At 50.6% G+C, this 19,564-nt stretch overlaps 1 protein-coding gene across 13 annotated transcripts in view; it reads right to left on the bottom strand.

The window, feature by feature from the left end:
* The window catches only part of Farp2 (FERM, ARH/RhoGEF and pleckstrin domain protein 2), an 89,067-nt gene that overhangs the window by 48,412 nt on the left and 21,091 nt on the right, over positions 1-19,564 (bottom strand). The window contains exon 2 of one of the 13 annotated variants that reach the window (XM_078018439.1): positions 16,733-16,890. The exons of the other annotated variants lie outside the window; for them this stretch is intronic. The gene's annotated coding sequence lies outside the window, so the exon portion shown is untranslated. The remainder of the gene's footprint in view (positions 1-16,732; positions 16,891-19,564) is intronic. 13 annotated transcript variants of the gene reach the window in all.

Genomic DNA, 19,564 nt, shown 5'->3' with positions numbered 1-19,564 from the left:
TAATGATTTCTAGTTTCAGTAAACATTTCACCAAATAATTTTGACATCTGCTCAAAAGTAGAGTTCCACAGTCTCTGTTCACACAGGCTCCCAGTGAATAATTTACTATTTGACAGTATTTTACATTATGGAGAAGAAGTGAACTGTTCAAAAACAAGGTGGGGCATGTCAGCTCTCCAGAAGAAAAATAAAGTGATGTCCTACTTTATACTATTCACAAAAACAAACTGCAACGATTAAAGACTAAAATAAAACAGAGTAGACTGTTTCTATGCTCCTGGGGATCATAAATCATAAACAGGTGAAGTCTTCCTAAGCATAGCCCAACAGGAAGACCAGCAGTCTGCCTGCCCAGAGCTCCTGAAAAGGAAGATGTCTAACAAAGCTACGATCTACACTCACACTAAAAAGTCAAGACGGGCCTGTTTCACTCCTGGCACTCTTGGTGAAGAAACACAACAGGTGTTAGGCATTTAAAAAGGTACTAAGCCCCTCTGACAACAGGATCAACTACAACAGGGAGACCTCGTGTGCCTGTGAGAAAACAGCCCCACACAGAGCTGGGGGTGTAAGTTAACATGACCTGGGGAGGGGGAAAGTGAAGATACTTTTCAGAATTTCAAGTGTTCATTTACCTTTGCCCCAGCAACTCCACTTCCAGAATGTTCCCTACAGATATTCTCATAAACTGCACAGAGCTAATTCCATAGGACAAATTCAGCAAAGGGCTGGTGGAGTAAGTGCTAGCCCAACCATACTGGAAAAGGGTGCAAGCCCAGAAGAACACGGAGCTCTCTGGGGCTCATGGAGCACAGTCCACCACACAGGCTGGCCGAGAAGAGAATCCCAGTCTGCATTCCCATGGGGTGCAGGTGACAGGACGGTTTTCACACACACACACACACACACACACACACACACACAGAGTAGAAATAACTGTAATGGCTACACACTAAATCTTTAAAGTAACCACCATTAAAGCCCTGAACAGAGGTGGGAGGCCAGGGGCCTCTTGTTTCTTCAAGTCTGTCATCTCTGAATGAGGAGGAACACATCATTTTTACAAAATAATATGCCAGATGGATGTGGCGGTGCCTGCCTGTGACCCCAGCTACTCTGGAGGCTGAGGCAGGAGTATCCTGAGTTCTAAGGCCAGGCTGGGCAACTCAGGGAGACCCTGTCTTGAGACAAAACCAAAAAACAAACAAACAAATAAAGAACCCAGAGTCCCATGCCAGTGAGGAAAGGCAGATCTCTGTTGCTCCCTGAAGTTCCACCCCAGATCCTGTTACCCGGTGCTCACGTTCCTAAGAGGAGACTTCCTGGGAGGATGAAAACCTGCAATTCCTCGTTACAAAGAATTGTAACAGCGAAAACCTCCTCAAAATGGACAGTGGAGATGAGCCAGTGACCTTACAAATACGTTAAATCTGATTTCATTCTGGTACTGGGGATTGAACCAGGGTGCTCTCCCACTAGCTGCACCCTTAGTCCTTTCTGTTTTGAGACAGGGTTTCACAGATTGAGAGACTGGCCAAGAACTGGCTGTCCTCCTACTTCAGGCTCCCAAGGACCCGAGAGTCTTCTGGGTTGATGCCACTCTGATGCGGTGGGCGTCTCAGAGGGGTACATCAGTGAGTGCTCCTAGCTCAGGAGATGCAGCTGCACCAGCCCTTTCAGACTGAGCACCAAACCTCCAGGGTTGGCTGGCCAAGAAGAAATCATGGCGGAAACCAACTCCTCCCAGGAGAGATTGGACAACTCAACATTTTTTAGGGCTGGGGATATGGCTCAGTTGGCAGAGTGCTTGCCTTGCATGCACAGGCTCTGGGTTCTATCCCCAACTCCACAAAAAAACAAACAAATCCGTACAGAAATTAAAGATAAGAAAAACACCGACAGCTCATGCTTCAGACAAAGGGCTGATTTCTTCAAAAAACATGGAAATGCAAGAATCCTGAGTAAAGATGTCACCTTAACTGCAATGTACGAAGCGTCCTGACGGCTGACCTGGGGAGGTCCTGGGAGCTGGAGCAGCCAGTGGGCGCCGAGCCCCGCCACTCTTGCTCACAGGCTGCTCACCGACAGCCTTCAGGTACACACAGGGAGTGGTGGAAACAGAGGCGTGGAGGCTCCAAGAGCACAGTCGGAGACCCACAGATCCAGGTCACGCTGAGGTACTTTTTTTGGTCTATCATTGGCAGAACCTGAAGAGTCGGAAACAGGTGTGCTCACATGGGGCTGGTGAAAGAAACTGCATCTTCCAGGGAGCCAAAGTCAAACACACCCTCATCTCACAAATCATGCTCTAACAAGTACCTCACAGGTGCAGAACAATGCATACAAAGAAACACGTGTTATGCCGGGGGCGGTGGTGCACACCTGAAATCCTAGCAGCTTGGGAGGCTGAGGCAGGGGAATCATGAGTTCTAAGCCAGCCTCAGCAAAAGTGAGGTGCTAAAATGTTCTGTAGGGAACATTCTGGAAGTGGTGAGACCCTGTCTCTGAATAAAATACAAATTAGAGCTGGGGACGTGGCTCAGTGGCTGAGTACCCCTGAGTTCAATTCCCAGTACCCCCTCGGAAAAAAAAAAAAGAAATGTGTGTTACAATAAGGGTTCTGGTAGCAAAGGATCAACGTACTCTAACTCTACCAGTCTATGACTGCCTAAAAGTTACTGAAATCAGACAATGCTATTCCAGACAGAATTTTAAAAAGTCAGTCTGCCGTGTGCTAAAAGGGGAAGGATTCTTGAACATACCAAAAGAAGAAAGGAAGGGGCAGAATAGCACAGATGCCACCGTGTGTGACAGTGGCACATTGGTGAGCATGTGTGACGTGAGGGAGGGAATAAGTTGTACACAGATGTGTGTGTGGTGGAGTGTGTGTGTGCAAAGCTGGGGCATGGGCACGCATGTGTATGTGCACAGGCACTCTCTGCAGGAACCACCACAAGCCGGCAGCAGCCCGGGTTCCAGAACCCAGCTGTGTGCACACCTGCCTACACTTCTCCCCCGTCCTGTGGCACGGACCAGGCCTGTTAGGTCTGGGTAAAGGCAGGCTGCATGCCGGAGGAGGGCTGTGGACACACCAGGCTCTGCACAGGGTGGATGAGGCAGGTGAGGGTGGGGGTCAAGAGGGGCCGCAGCCTGCAGAGGGATGTCAGGCCACCAGAGGGAGGGCATCGACACTGGGAAGGGACCCTGGCCTGGGGGCCAGAGGTCCGGCTTTGCCCATCAGCAGGCTTTGGGGAATGAAGGCCTCCAGGAAACAGCTGGCACACAAGCCTTTCACAGGAAAGGGCTGATGCCAGATCGGGGGCAGGGAGGGGACAAGCTGAGCGCAGGCAGAGAAGCCCTCAGAGTGAGAGGCCATGTCCAAAGGAGGGAAGCGCTCCTCACTGGCCAAGTCTGGGGCCGCCTGAGCATCACAGCAAGCAATGGCAGTGCCGTGGTTCAGAGGTGCAGAGCCTGGGTCAGGAGGGCCTTACCTAAGCAGTGCACTGCTCCCTGACAGGGAGTAGCCGGGTGGTAACCGCAGGCAGGTAGGGTCTGGCTGGGGAGGTGGTCCTGGAGGCGTGCCTTCGGGTGTATATTTTGTCCTTGGTCAGTGGGGCTCTCTCTCTCTCTCTGCTTCCTGGCTGCCAAGTGCTGAGCTGCCTTCCTCCCCCACACCCTCCACCATGACGTGCTGCCTCACTCGGACCCAGAGCATGGAGTCAGCATCTGTGGACTGAGACCTCTGAAATTCCGAGCCCAAGTAACTTTTCCTCCTCAAGTGTTCTTGCCGGCCTTTCGTCACAGCAGGGGGCCAGCTGACTAAAGAGGCAGAATGAGTGGAACCCACTGGGCAGAACAGGGTCCAGAAGCCCACCTGATGTGAGAACTGGTTCCACACTGCGAGCAGAGAGAGGGTGCAGGGCCCCAAGGGGGCCCCCCACTGGGGAGCGGCCTGTCCAACTCATCCCACCAGGTGGCCAAAGTGGTCAGCACCAGAGATGGGTCAGACTCAAACCCAGCGCCATGTAACTAGATGAATGAGAACCCAGCACCCTTCGGTGCCACCCCTGCCCAGGGTGCACAAGCTGGTCCACGTGCAAGGAAACTGCGAAGCCAGAAGGTCTCACCCAACTGCTGTGCCCCTTGTAGTCATCAGCTCCCCTTTACTATAACAACATACCAGAGGCCGTGCACCTACAAGGACAGGAGACTCATTTGGGCTCACAGATTTGTAGGTTCTGGTCTAGGGGGTGGGTGTTGCGTTGCTCAGAGGCACTGGCCAGGCAACGCGCGGGGCAGCAGTGTTTAGTGGAGCAAGCAGCTCAGCTCACGACCAGAAGCAAGAAGAGCAGGAGGAAGGGGTCGGTGCTCAGCCTCCCCCTTCAAGGGCACCCCCAGGCCCAGACCCTCTCCAAGCCCCACCTCACATAAGTCCCACTAGCTTCCCACACGGGGCTTTTGGGAGGCACCCAGCAATGAGGGTGGGGACATCAGGGCTGAAGGAGGCCAGGAGAGGCATGGGCCCCTGTCCTGCGTCATATCGATGAAGAGTCTTCGAAGAGCCTTATGTTGGCACAAAGTGCCCTTGAGAGTGTCAGGCACGGGGCTGGCAACTCACTCTAGAGTGGCAGGGAAGAAAGAGTCTTTGGCTCTTGTTGCTTTTTTCCTTCGAGTTTTAAACTGCTTTAAAATTCAGAATACAAACACTTAAAAATACAGAATCTTGGCCTCCAAAATAAATAGAACCTGTATACAAAATATTCAAATAAGCGAATTTAGAAAAGTTGAAGGATCGATCGTGAAGAGCAGTTCTATTCTATAAACCACTATGCTGAACACCACATTTCACTGCTGAGACAGTCCCCCCTCCGTGACACTGGGATCTCCCTCTGTACCAACTGTCATTTCTCCCCAAGTGACCTATCAACCCAGTGCTGTTCCAAGGAAAACCCAGCAGCTGTGTCTATGGAAACTGACAAGCAGATTATAAACTACACAAATCCCAAAGGCCTCAAACGTTGGAGAAGAACAGATTTGGCGGACTTCCACTCTCAGATACCAGGATTCAGTGCCCAGCTGCAGGAAAGATGCAGTGGTTCTGACGTGAGCACAGGGGCCAACAGGCCCACCGCTCCCGCAGAGGACAGGGAGTTGGCCCAAGAGGATGTGCTGAGCACGCTGGGAACAGTAGGGTCCACTACACAAGAACACACACCCTGCCTTACACTACACATACGTCACCCAACAACCACAGAGGAGTCCCACAACAAGGGCTAGAGAGGCAGACACTTCTCCAGCAGGACACGAGGAACACGGCCACAGAAGAAAGCGCGGAGCTGGACTCCCTGGCGTGACAGACTCACGTGCGGGAAGACACTGTGCAGGTGACAAAGAGCAAGCCACACACCTGAAGACATTCGTGGTGCAAAGTTCCAACAGAGGCCAGGCAAGGGAGCGCCCACCTGTGACCCCACACCTTGGGAGGCTGAGGCACGTCCTCCTGTGCTGACCTCCTGTCCTCTGCGGGGGTGTGGGGGCCTGTGTCTGGCCCCTGTGCTCACGTCAGAACCACTGCATCATTGCTGCAGCTGGGCACTGAATCGTGGAAGTCCGCCAAATCTGTCTTTGCTGATGTTCGAGGCCTTTGGGTTTGTGCAGTCTTTTAATCCGCTGTCAAGTTTCCAAGTTCGAGGCCTGATTAACTTAGCAAGGCCATAAGCAATAAGTGAGACCCTGTCTTAAAATGAAAAATAAAAAGGGCTGGGATGTGGCTCAGTGGCAAATTGCCCCTGGGTTCAAACTCTAGTACCCCCCCCCCCCAAAAAATCCAACAAACGTCATATAACCAATATAAAGATCTTATAAATTACAGGAAAAGACAGCCAGCCCATGTAAAGGCAACTGGGCAAAAAGACCTGAGCGGATACTTCACACAAGAGGTACTCAATGGCACTAAAAAGGAGAGTGAGGAGACGACACCAGGGAGATGCGTGTGGAACCCTGAGGGGACCCTGGGCGCCTCCAGGGTGCCTAACAGAACAGGTCTCACCAATGTGGGCCAGATGTGGGGCCACCCAAGGCTCACACTCTGTCCATGTTGAACATCCAGAGTGTGACGAGATCCATACACACATATGCCCCCCCCCCGCTCCGTCCTGGGTGGACACCCGTGCTGTGGCCTAGATGTGAGGGTCTCCAACAGCTCCCCAGGTGAAGCGACTGGCTGTAAGAGTCGGGCCCAGTCCATGGACGACTCACTTGACAGAGATTAACCGGGTGGCAACGGGAAGAGGTGGTCCCTGGGGCATGCTTTTGGGTGTGTGCTTTGTCCCTGGTGAGCAGGCTTCCTGATGGACCACATCCTCATTTGGGGCACAGAGGGATGGAGGGGAGAGAATGACTACAGTCTGCAGCCTCTGAAACAGTGGGCCCAATGACCTTTTCTTCCTCCAAGTCGTTCTTGCCAGGCCTTTGGTCACAGCAGTGGAAAAGTCGACCACAACACCATGGAGAGACGTGTCCAAGAATGTCCGCTCCCAGCAGTGCAGAGTGGAACACACGGCAACGCTCACTCAGAGCAGAAAGGAAACTGCCGCTTGTCGTTCCAGCGGAGACTCCCCAGCAATGAAGACACTACTGCCACTGACAGGTTCGTTTAGTGACGTGGAAAGCAGTATGGAGACTCCCCAGAACACCTGGAGTGAGACCACCGTCTGACTCAGCTATTCCACTCCTTGGGTTTGTTCCCAAAGGACTTAAAATCAGCAGACTATAGTGAAGCAGCCACATCAATGTTCAAACAGCTTAATTCATGATACCTAAGCTGTGGAACAAACCCGAGTGTCCTTCAACAGATGAATGGATAAAGAAACTGTGGTACATATTTTTTTTTTTTTTTAGAATTTTTAACATTTATTTATTTTTTTCTTAGTTCTCGGCGGACACAACATCTTTGTTGGTATGTGGTGCTGCTGAGGATCGAACCCGGGCCGCACGCATGCCAGGCGAGCGCGCTACCGCTTGAGCCACATCCCCAGCCCCCAAACTGTGGTACATATACACACTGGAATATTATTCAGCCTTTAAGAAGAATCAAATACGGCATTTACCAGTAAATGGATGAAACTGGAGACTATCATGCTAAGCAAATAAGCCAGTCCCCCAAAACCAAAGGCCCAGGGTTCTCTCTGATATGCGGATGGTAATTCACAATAAGGGGTGGGGGGCTAGGGAAGAATAGAGTCACTTTGGATTAGGAGTGAAGGGAGGGGAGGGACACTGGGTAGGAAGGATAGTAGAATGGAGTGGACATTACTACCCTCTGTGCACGTGGAACTACGCGACCAGTGTGATTCTACATCTACCACCAGAAGAATAAGAAGTCACCCTCCATATATGTATGATGCAAAGTGCATTCTACTGTCAGGTAGAACTAATCAGAACAAATAAAAAAAGATTAAACGAGAGATTAAAGCTGTGGCCACTTTTGTGGGCTGCTCCTTCATCCAGGTGGGGTCCAGGGTTGTAGACACCCCCAGCAGCACTCGCATGGTGTGTGCAAGTGCTTGTGCATTCTGTCTCAGTAGGAATATGACTGAAGCTGGGCGTTCTGGTGCACACCTCATGTCCTACCTACTCAGGAAGTGGAGGCAGGAGGATTTCCTGGGCAATACAGTGAGGCTCTGTCTCAGAATGAGAATGAACATAAATGTGATTACAAGGCGTGGGGTGGGGAAGAGCCTTTGGAGTTCATGAGAATTGATCCTCCACCTCCCACACTACGGCCTGTTAGAGTCTCTGTGCTACCAGCTTTGCCCCTGCTGACAGGTCCAGAACTCGCAGCTCCTCGAGGTGCGGGCTCCACTGTGGGACAGTGTGCTGGCGAAGGGTGCGGGCTGACCGTCTCTCCAACCCTCTCTACTGCATCAGAGTCGTCTAGGCAGGGTGCAGTCTGCTGAGGCCCTTCTGGGAGTGGACAGAAGGCAGTGTCACCGAGCGCCCTAGAGAGGCAAGCCAGTACAACACCTACACCAAAGAGGCCTCCCGCATACACAGGCCGCCTGGCACAGATTCAGCTGTCCAGGGAGGAAGGCCTGGTGTCCTAGGAAAGCAGTAGTCCTCAGGGGGCCACACCAATCTAGGCACATTTTAAACAAAACATTTTCTTTTTTTTTTTTTTAATTTTTAGTTGTGTTAGGGAGATGCTGACCAAACCTAGAGAAGAGCACACTACAAGAACAGGCTTCCTAGTGACCACTTGGATTTCACAGGTGGACAGTGACTGCAGCAGAGAACATGCCTTTGGTCTTTGAGTGTGCTCTCGTCTCCAAACCAGATGTGCAGCTGTCTGGCCAGAGGGCTGGCCACCCTCTGCTCACAGTGAAGAGGAGGGGTGTTCTTGAGTGGCCAGGCCACCCTGCGGACATGAGAACAGGCTCTGGAGCTGCAAGCCCAGCTCAGTGGGTAGGATGAGCCCGGGTTGTTTCATGTGAGGATACATTCCGTTCTCACAGGGGGTCATGAGATCAGGCAGGGAAACTGCTCCTGCCCATGAGCTCACCCAAGGACAACATGGGCACCACCAGAAAGCACCACCTGACCCCCCCAGAGCGGGCTCATGCCCTCCTGGGGACAGTTCCCTTAGCACTGGTCCTTGAGCATGCCAACTTCCTTCTTTTTTTTTCTTTTTTCTTTTTTTTAAGAGAGAGTGAGAGGAGAGAGAGAGAGAGAGAGAGAGAGAGAGAGAGAGAGAGAGAGAGAGAGAGAGAATTTTTAATATTTATTTTTTAGCTCTCGGCGGACACAACATCTTTGTTGGTATGTGGTGCTGAGGATCGAACCCGGGCCGCACGCATGCCAGGCAAGCGCGCTACCACTTGAGCCACATCCCCAGCCCCAACTTCCTTCTTAAAGAGGGTGTACAAGAGGACAGGCAGAATGGAGAGCCCCTGGGTCTGGATGGCACCCGGAGACCCCTCCTGCCTGCCAACACATCTGCACACAGAGGCTGGGGTGGGAGTCAATGGTGTGCAGCTGGCTAACGTGTGCAGGCCTTGGTTCTGTCCTCAGCACCTTAGAAACAGAGGACACGAAGCACAAAGCCCACCACCTTTCTCATTAGTGTGTATGTGGCAATGGGGACTGAGCCTAGAGGCTCTCGACCACTACCTACCTCCCTGAGCCTTTTTATTTTTTGAGATAGGGTCTCATTAAGTTGCCAAGACTGGCCTCAAACTAATGATCCTCCTGCCTCAGCCTCCCAAGTAGCTGGGATTACAGGTCCATAATGTATTTTAGAGGTGCCAAACTCTCAAAATATTTTTCAACATTACTTGCCTAAATAATTTTTTAAACATATTTTTATTAGATTTTGATGGACCTTTATTTTATTTACTTATAAATGTGGTGCCCCATGCATGCTAGGCAAGTGCTCCATCACTGAGCCACAAGCCCAGCCCTCCTATTTTCTTCAGAGCAGAACCTCTGCTCAGGGCCGTCAGGGTCACAGTGCCGACTACTGGGAGGGGTCTTCCATGCTTCTCTGAGCACCAGCCCACTTGGCAGCTGTCCTTCTCCGAGGTGCGTTTTTGGCATCTGTGTCAAGGACCAGATGACGGAACCTGTGGTCTGTCTCCGTGACTTCTCTCCTGTCCCACTGGCCTATGTGCCTCTTTCACGGCAGCGCGTGCAGTTTTGTTGCTGTGGTGTCACTTGAAGTCAGGTACCGTGGGGTCGCCAGCGTTGCTTTTTCAGGTTAGAACTGTTTGGGCTACGCTGGGTCTCTTATTCTTCCAAGTGAATTTTAGGACTGTTTTCTTCTAGTTCTATGAAGAATGTCATTGGTATTTTGAGGCACTCCCTTTAACTTTTACAGGTGCCTTAGGGCCTGGACCATATGTCATTAAATGTCACGATCGACTCTCTTCTCAGTGTCACTTACATCTGTCACAAGTCCATTTTTACCTCCTCACATCTTCCTACAAGTTTACCTTCTGCTCCTAAACATACAGAAATTCAGCCTCAGTGGGACGCTAACACCCGTCCCATTCTCCCACAGAGAAAAGGTCAGAGGAAACAAGAAGGCCCGTGGACGGAAGCAGACAGGCTCCGGGCCAGCTGGGCACTGCCACCACTGACAGAAGCTGGAAAGGAAGAAAAGACCAGCAGTCCCCACCCGCTGCCCACTGGACTGCCCAGCCTCCCGGGTCAGAACCAGGTTCAAGTATGGGCTGGGGAAGAAGCAAAGAGCATGGCATACAGAACTCAGGTTGACAAAAACAACTTTTTGTTAAATGTTTCCAGCTTTTTAGTTGGTCATGGCACTGAAGGGCTTCTGCAAGTTCAGACATAAAGCATCCTGTTAAAAACTGACACCCACAATAGCGCCATTACAGACTGCGTGCAGATGGAAATGGCCACAGAGCCTGGCCGACAAAGTGCTCCTTTATCCTTTGTCTTAAGAGTGCTGTGGGAAAATTCTTCTGAAAACAGCCTGATTCTGTCCTTTGGCTTGTTTATTTCATGTGCCAAGTGGCAGCTCCCTCATCTCCCCGCACAGACTTTGCATCTGTACTGTTAGCTTCCCTACACAAGATTTCCCTTGTCTAGAAATCAGACCGACCCAACTGGCTTTTGAATACACTATATAAGGAAAATAATGTCAATACAGTGGGACGATAACACCCGTCCCATACTCCCACAGCAGAAAAGATCAGAGGAAACAAGAAGGCCCGAAGACGGAAGCAGACAGGCTCCGGGCCAGCTGGGCACTGCCACCACTGACAGAACCTGGAAAGGAAGAAAAGACCAGCAGTCCCCACCCGCTGCCCACTGGACTGCCCAGCCTTCCAGGTCAGAACCAGGAAACCATAGCCACATTCATTCTGGATTCTTGGAAAGGTCACCAACGTTGGTGGCAGGCATCTCTCTCTCATTCTGGTACACTTTCGACACAGGTTCTCGCTGGTCCTAAGATACCAAGCTCTGCTCCAGTCTGCACCAAGGGCCAAGGACTGGTGCTGGCTGCAGAAGCAGGAAGGTATGAAGGGCTACATCTGCTTCTGGGAAGGGACACCCAGAGAGGAAGAGGGATCTGCTCTTAGACTAAGAGACCAACTGGCACAAGTCATCTCCACGATGACGAGACAAGGCAAACCCGAGACTGCCTGTCCAGGGATCCACCGGTACCCTTCTTCTTTCAACAACAGTTTCTCTTAAAACCACCCACAGAAACAACGCCACTTAAAACTCCTAAATTGGAATCTATTCATTTATTTATGCCTTTCCATCCCAAATCCAAGTTTCCTGGCCGTGCTTGGTGATATAGAGCAGGGCCATGCAGACACTCCTCTTCAGCCAGCTGGCCTGCTGGCACCAGGGAGGACATGCCACAAGAGGAGGCTTCTCCTGGTTTCTGGGGCTCCTGGCACTCTGGGCAGCTGTGCGAGGAGAGGTGCTGGTCCCTCACACCTGTTCCCACAATATCTCAGTGGACTCCTCTGAGCCTCGCCTTGGGGCAGCTTCGCATCTCTCCCACACCTGCATTCTTTAGCATCTCCCTTCAACCCTTAGTAGCTAATCTGGTTACCCGTCACGGGTTATTAAGTGTCCCAGTTCAAATTACTGGTCGTTACAGGACTTTGAAAGCTTCAATGAGCACATTCTGGAACACCCCATAGACTATACAGCCTTCACACTTTTAGCTTGGAAAGAGAGGCTCCAATGTAAGAAAGAAGCACCCAAGGTGCAGAGCGTCCTGTCCTGTGCTGTCACAGTGCAGCCGCAGCTCAGGGAGCTGACGCCTGGCATAACTGAGGAGGCTTGGTGCAGAGGAGCAGCAGCCAACGGGAGGCTTCAGGCACCTGCGTGGCCAGCTCCCTGCCTGCACTCCAGCCTCCTCGGCAGGAGAGAACCTTGCCTGCCAGAGGCACTCCCACTGCAGAGAGTAGGCCTGCGAGCCTGTGAGGGGCTTCCTAGAGGGGGGGTCAGGGTGCAGGGGGCTGAGACACCGTGGAGACCACGGTGAGCTGTTCTCCTGTTAGCAAGAGACTGCTGAAAATCTCCCCACTCAAGCAAGGGCACATCAAAAAGGACACTCCCACGTGATAGAGGCCCAGTGTCACCACAGCCGTCTTCCCTACGTACACAGGCACGTGTATGTCATGTGCCAGCAGTTGGAAAGCCACCTGTCAGGAGCTGATATGCTTGCTTGATATGTGGCTTTTCTTTTTAATTGGTAGACCTTTGTTTATTTATACGTGGTGCTGAGAATTGAACCCAGGGCCTCACACATGCCAGGCAATTGCACTACCTCTGAGCCCAGCCCCAGTCCAATATGTGACTTTTCTTTGTTCTCATCTTTCACTTGGCATCAAGGAAAAGCAAGCAAAAGGGCAGCTTAGCTTGGAAGTGAAACCTCTAAGGTAGCTGGCCTCTTGGGGAACTCCTGTCTTTCTTCCTTACCTGCCCCGACTTGTGTGCACTTGTGAAAGCTCTTACACAGAAAGGGAACCTGTCCACCAGCACGTCCTGGCACTGGGTGCAGTCACTCTCAGAAGGGAAGCCTGCGGCACAATCACCCCATGGTCTTTAAGGGAGACCAACACTGGAACACTGTTGTGAACACAGAACTATCCAGGGACTAAGTGGGCAGACTGTAAGCCAAACCCTAACTGCAGACTCCTCCCTGAAGAGCAGAGAAGGCAGCCGAAAACACACCCGGAAAGTCACCGGCACGAGGACCAACCTGAGCTGGTACCAGCAGTGTGGAAAGATAAGTGGACACATTCTTTCACATATAGAAGCAATGGAAGAGACTCCCAATGTGTCTACAAGGAATTCCAGGAAAGGGGGCGACACAGGACACTGGGGACGTGACAACCGAGAACACGGGGAGGTGCCTATTTTAGAAGAAGTATAAGCTGCTGTATCCCCAGTCGCCTGCTGGAATCACTCAGAATCAAAAAGGAGAACAAGAAACAGAAAGCAAGCTCCATTTTCAACAGAACAAGGAAACTCCTCTAAATCCTGAATCCAAAACTGGGGGAGGCCACCTGTATAGAGAGAGCAAGGCAGGTAGGGACAGGGACCCAAGCAAGACTCCAGGAGCAAGGTCTCAAGGCCCCTGAGGAACATGCATGAAGGGAAAAGGCCCTTCCCCCCTGGCTGGGGGAGAGCAGGATAGAGGGGATCTGCGAGGGCAACAGGGGCCCGGCTTGGCTGGGGAGGCAGTAGCCACCTGAGGAGGGGGGACAGAACAACACCCACAGGCGGTTAAAACCCTCCAATCTCGCTGCGGGGGGGGGGGGGGCTCCCTGGAACAGCCAACTCACCAGCGGCCCGCCTGCTCAGAGACAGCACACACCTTGCTCCCTTGGAGGCTGAGGCAGGAGGGCTGCAAGCTTGAGGCCAGCCTGGGAAACCTAGGGAGACCCTGCCTCAAGACAAAAAACAGAAGGACTGGGGATATGGCTCAGTGGTAGAGTGCCCCTGGGATAAGTCCCTAGGAGGCAAAAGCAGAACAAGCACCGTGGACACCCAACACCAACCAAGACAGTAGGAAGAAATAGGGAACACTAACGTCAGATGACCACTCGGCAGAAACACCGCCGACTGGGGCCGGAGACGGGACCAAGCTTCCCCTTGAGATCAGAAACAACGCACCACCTCACTCTACTGGCGGCCACAGCGAGGGTCTTTTAGGCACTCTTCACTGAGCTGCATGCAGACAGGACTCTGCTAAGTTACCCAGGCAGTGCTCAAACTAGTTGTCCTCCCACCTCAGTCTCCCAAGTCGCAGGGATCCCTGGTGGGTACCGCCTGACACACGTTTTTTATTCCGACGAAGACCAATTTAGATTTTGGTGTTACATCTGTGATACTACGATCTAACCATGATCTAACCTGAGGTCATGAGAATCACCCGGTTCCCTCAACTGACCCTGGGCCACCACCTGAGCAGCCTCTGTGCATGGTGCACAGCAGGGTCTACACTGGCTCTGGGGGTAAGCCTGTCCTCCTCTCGGCACCCGACTGTCCCCCACTCTTCCTAAGAATGCTGGCTGGCACCAGCATGCATGCCATCTGTGCACCCTCAGTCACTCCCACTGCCGGGCCTGCATGGCCTCCTGAGGCCCGCCCCGTGCTCCCTGGACTGCACGGTTCTGCAGCAGGTTCTGATAGGAGAAGCATGGGTCTCCCAACTTCCTTCTTTTAAGGCCATTTGAATACTAGATTTTGGCTATCTCATCCACCTCCTTATAAATTAAGGATGATCTGTTAGGTCAACTTATCAACTTCTGAAAAAAAAGCCAGTTGTGGTTTTGGTGGTGATCACGTTGAACGTGTAAATCAGTTTGGGAGTATGACCTTCTAAAGTCTATCAGGTTCTCTGATCCACGAACCCTGTCTTTCCACTTATGTACACTGTGTTAATCAGCTGTATGTCACTGTGATCAAAATGCCCAAAAAGATCAGCTGAGAGTTAGAGAAGTGTACTCTGGGGTCATGGTTTCAGAGGGTCAGTTCATGGCTGGCTGATTTCTTCCTCTGAGCCCAAGGTGAAGCTCATCATGGTGGAAGGGTATGGCAGAAAAAGCTACCCAGGGGCTGGGCTGTGGCTCAATGGCACAGCACTTGCCTGGCAGGCACACGTGAGGCACTGGGTTCCAACCTCACCACATGAAAACAGATAATAAAGGTATCATGTCCGTCTACAACTAAAAGAAAGAGCTGTTCGGTTCACGGTGACTGGGAAGCAGAGGGAGGGAGGAACTAGGGGGCTGGGGTTGTGGCTCAGTGGTAGAGTGCTTGTCTCGAAAGTGTAAGGCAGTGGGTGTGATTCTCAGCACGCATATAAATAAATATCCATCAACAACTAAATTAAAAAAAAAAAAAAGAGAGAGAGAGATATGATCCCCAAAGCCTCACCCCAGGGACCTCGTTTCCTCAAGCCAAGCCCCATCTGCCTACAGATACTACCCACTTGGTCCATTCAGATTAGGTTCAGACAGAAGGTTCAGAGCAGCTGGCAACAGAAAAATCCCCTGGGCGTACTGGGTATACCGCCAGCAGATGAAGCAAGGGACCTGGCTCTGACAGAATGTATGTTTGAATTTAGGCCCAAAAGGCACAAAGTAAGGTTAAAAAAAGAGAGAGAGAGAGAGACATTTCACAAGAGGAAAGCAGTGCTCTATCTGCATCAAGAAGAAACAGTTATAAAGATCTCTGGACCAATTAGTATAGTGTTGACATTCTTAAAATAAAAACTACGGGAGGTGAAAAGAAAAACAGATAAAAACACATCCATAAGAGGAAGCTTAGTACTCGTGTAACTAAAGGAATAAAGTAGTTCATGTGTGAACATACACGGGGTACAGACAAGGATACAAAACACCTCCAAGGTCAAGAGCATGATGTGAGCAAAAAGGGAGTGTTACTTCTCCTTCCCTTTTTTTTAATGTTTGCAGTGCTGAGGATTAAACCCAGGGCCTCACGCATGCTAAGAAAGTGCTCTGCCACTGAGTTACACCCCAGCCCTTTTTAAAGAATTTTTAAAATTTTGAAACAAGGTGTCACTAAGTTGCTGAGGCGACCTTGAACTTCTGACCCTTCGGCCTCAGCCTCCTCAGTAGTGGGGATTATAGGTGTGTACCAGTGCTTGACAACCATAATCACACTTAAAGCAGGTTGCTAGTATTTTACAGGTTTTTAAACAGCATACTAAAGTGACATGGCTACATCAATATTCGTAGCAGCTCAATTCACAATAGCTAAACTGTGGAACCAACCTAGATGCCCTTCAATAGATGAATGGATAAAGAAAATGTGGTGTATGTATGCGTGTGTGTGTATATACACACACACACACATACATACAATGGAATATTACTCATCAATAAAAGAGAATAAAATCATGGTATCTGCAGGTAAATGGATGGAGTTGGAGAATTTTATGCCAAGCAAAGCAAGCAAATCCCAAAAAAACAGGGGTTGAATGTTCTCCCTGGTGGATGCTGATCCATGAAGGGGGGAGGAGGCAGAGGAAGAATGGAGGAACTTTGGATTGGGCAAAGGGGAGGGTGGGGGAGAGCTGGAGGTATGGGGATAGGAAACATGGTGGAATGAGGACATCATTATCCTAGATACATGTATGATTGTACAAATGGGACTCTATATCGTGTACCACCACAGAAATGAAAAGTTGTGCTCCATTTGTGTACAATGAAACAAAATGCCTTCTTCTGTCATGCATAACTAATTAGAACAATTTTTAAAAAGCTGTAAGACTGATGTTATTATTATCATTTATTTTCGATACTAGGGATTGAACCCAGGGGTGTTTTACCACTGGGCTAGACCCCAGCCCTTTTGATTTTTTACTTTGAGACCAGGTCTCTGAGTTGCTTAGGGCCTCACTAAGTTGCTGAGGCTGGCCTTGAACTTGTATTGTCTTGCCTCAGCCTCCTAAGTCACTGAAACTGGCAAGACTAACATTATTTAAGCCGGAACAAATAACTGTAAAGCTGAGCACCCTGGATTTTATATGAGTTTGCTCTAAAAGAGCTTGCTGAGTGTTTTTGACATGTTCCAATATTTTTTCTAAAAGAATAGTAATGTCCATTGCCTTAAAGTCACTTCTTAGTTGACCTAATTGAAAACTGCTGCAAAACAAAAGATGTAGCATTTATCCTGCGACTGTGTTAGCTTTTTTTTGTTGCTGTGACCAAAATACCTGACACAAACAGAGGAGGAGAGGTCATTTTGGCTCCTGGTTTCAGAGGTCTGGGCTCCCGCTGGCCGGCTCCGCTGCCTTGGTCCTGAGGGCCTTGGTGTGGAGGTGAGGCAGACATGGGGGTGACCAGTGGAGGAGGGCTTCTCAACTGGTGGCAGCTGGGGAGCAGAGAGAGGACGGGCAGGGAGGAACACCCTCCCAGGCACACCCTGGACCTCCTTCTCAAGCTGAGCACCACCTGCTGCGTTTCCCACCATCTTTCTAATCCATTCAGACTATGAGTCCATCAGACGGATTAAGACACTGGTAAGGTCAAAGTCCTCCAGAACAATCCTTTCCTAAGCGTCCCCTCTCTGAACACATGAGGCTTTGGGGCCACATTACAGACTCTGACCACACAGCTACAAACATCTGCCCCCACATGTTTCAATATCAACACATGCAGAAATTATTCTGATGTATTTTTAATAAGGACCAAACAAATACAAGTGTAATTATGAGGACACTAAGTTATGAATATCTAAAATTAGAAGATAAAGAAAAAATGGGCTTTTCATAATCAGGAACACTGTTTATTCTAGAAGACACCTGAGAGTCTCCCAAGGCTGAGGACACAGGTGTGGTCACTGTAGTTCCAGGCGGGTATTTAAGACTGTGGCCTGAAGAGGAAGGAATGTCTTCTGGATTTTCAGTGAATCTGGACTTGAAGCAGGTCTAGGTTTTCCTCTCCGCCCCAGTGGAAAGAGGCTATTCAACAGCACACACAGGGCACTGCCCACGTGTGCACGACAGCCAGCCCTCCTTCATGACCACTAGAGGTGCCCACAGGCCTTTTTCATGTTTCTCCTTATTGATGAGTCAAAGTTTCTAAAAGCAAAAGTCCATGATCACTGTACCCACGAGCTGAGGTCCGATGACAGTCTAGAGGAGCCACCTGCTCATCCAAGCAGCAGAATGCTCCTGACAAGGTGTTTCACTCAGAGGTCGCAGTGACAGCTTCACAGAAGGGAATGGGGTGCTCCTCACGTGTGCGCCACAGCAGGCTCCACGGGAGCTTCACCCAGAGCCCAAGAGCCCTCCTGTCGGCCCCAGGACCACGCAGCCCCCACAGGCTCCCCACCACAGGCCACGACACTCAGAGCCGGCCTTCTCTGGCTCCGTACAAACCTGCACCAGCAAACCCTGAAGGCCCCACCTTCAAGACAGCTCCCAGACACGGCTGAATCACCACTGCCCTGCACCCACCCTCCAGACACTACATCCTGGGTCACCTGAACGTTGCCCAAGGCTCCCCTCTTACCCTGGCCTGGCTCTGACACAAGCTAGCCTCCTCCATAAAGCCCCTGCCCTCCTGGACCCCACTACACAGGTCTCTTGCGAGATCCTGGTCACCCATGGAAGCACCTGCAGGTTCTGTTCCAACTCCTTCAACATTCTTCTACAGGACAGGGCTCCAACGGCCCCTCCCAGGTCCAGCTGCTGGGGCTTCCCTCCTCAGTGCATCCCCTCTGCTTTCTTGATCCCCAAGCACCCAGCTCTGGGTACCACTCCCCACTACAGAAACAGCACAAGAGACAGGAAGAACACCTGGGCCAGCAGACACCTCCACACACCCCTGGCCCACGGCCGGCTGAGGAGCACAGCTCCCTGGCTCCAGTCACCTTCAGATGTCCGACCTCAGTGTGCTTTCTGCACCTGCTACCTTCATCCTTTTACTCCAAATATAACATATTTACTATCATCCCAACTCTTCACTTTGTAATCTTAAATTCAAATACAAGGTAAAATCCCAAACACTGAAATACCCATAAACCCACAGTAAAGCGGAGGAGCCTGAAGAGACTATGCCCAAGATCCCAACTTCTACACTGAAGTGCAGGCCTTGCTAAGACCACGAGGTGGTGCTCAGCTCAGTGGGGAGCGCCTGCCTGGCACGTGTGCCCTGCTGCACCTCAGCACAACACAGAATGAATAAATAAAACAGAGGTATTCTGTCTATCTACAACTAAAACATTTTTTTAAATATTTATTTTTTAGTTTTAGGTGAACTCAGTATCTTTATTTTACATTTATGTGGTGCTGAGGATCGAACCCAGTGCCTCACGCATGCTAGGCAAGCACTCTACTACTGAGCCACAATCCCAGCTCCAAAACATTTTTTTAATTAAAACATAAAAAAACAAAAAACAAAACTATTAAGGTACTCATGGGGCGAGGGCATGGCCCCTGCATGACGGGGTGGGGCGTGTCGTTCCCCTGTGCCAAAGGCTCAAAGCCACCCAGCCCACGACGTAGAACCTGTGTCAGACACTCTGAAAGGACATGATCAAGAGTGTACATAAAAACTTATTATAGAGAAACTGAAAACAGAAAATTATGTAACTATTAAAAACCTTTAAAAGAACAATCACATAGAAAAATGTTCAGAAGATGATTTTAATGTTTCTAAAGCTACAAAACCAGGTCCAGTTTAAATCCTCTTTTGTGTGACGGTGTCAGAGTTGGAGGCCCTTGGAAACTTGGGGACGGCTGCTCACTTCATCGCCGCCGTGCAGGGCCCCGGGGAGTTTCTCTTTGCACAGTCAGTGCACATTACTTGCGGTCCTCCTGCCTCAGCCTCCCAAGCTGGGGAAACCTGACCAAAGTGGTTCCACAGGAGCCAGGTGCAGTGGCACATACCTGTCATCCCAGCAGCTTGGGAGGCTGAGGCAGGAGGACCGCAAGTTCAAAGCCAGCCTCAATAAAAGTGAGATGCTAAGCAACTCAGCGAGACCCTGCCTCTAAATAAAATACAAATGGGCTGGGGATGTGGCTCAGTGGTGGAGTGCCCCC

The sequence above is a fragment of the Ictidomys tridecemlineatus genome, chromosome 7 (genome assembly GCF_052094955.1).
Source record: "Ictidomys tridecemlineatus isolate mIctTri1 chromosome 7, mIctTri1.hap1, whole genome shotgun sequence".
NCBI classification, from domain to species: domain Eukaryota; kingdom Metazoa; phylum Chordata; class Mammalia; order Rodentia; family Sciuridae; genus Ictidomys; species Ictidomys tridecemlineatus.
The sequence above is the reverse complement of the archived record's forward strand: the minus strand, read 5'-3'. Positions and strand labels throughout refer to the sequence as shown.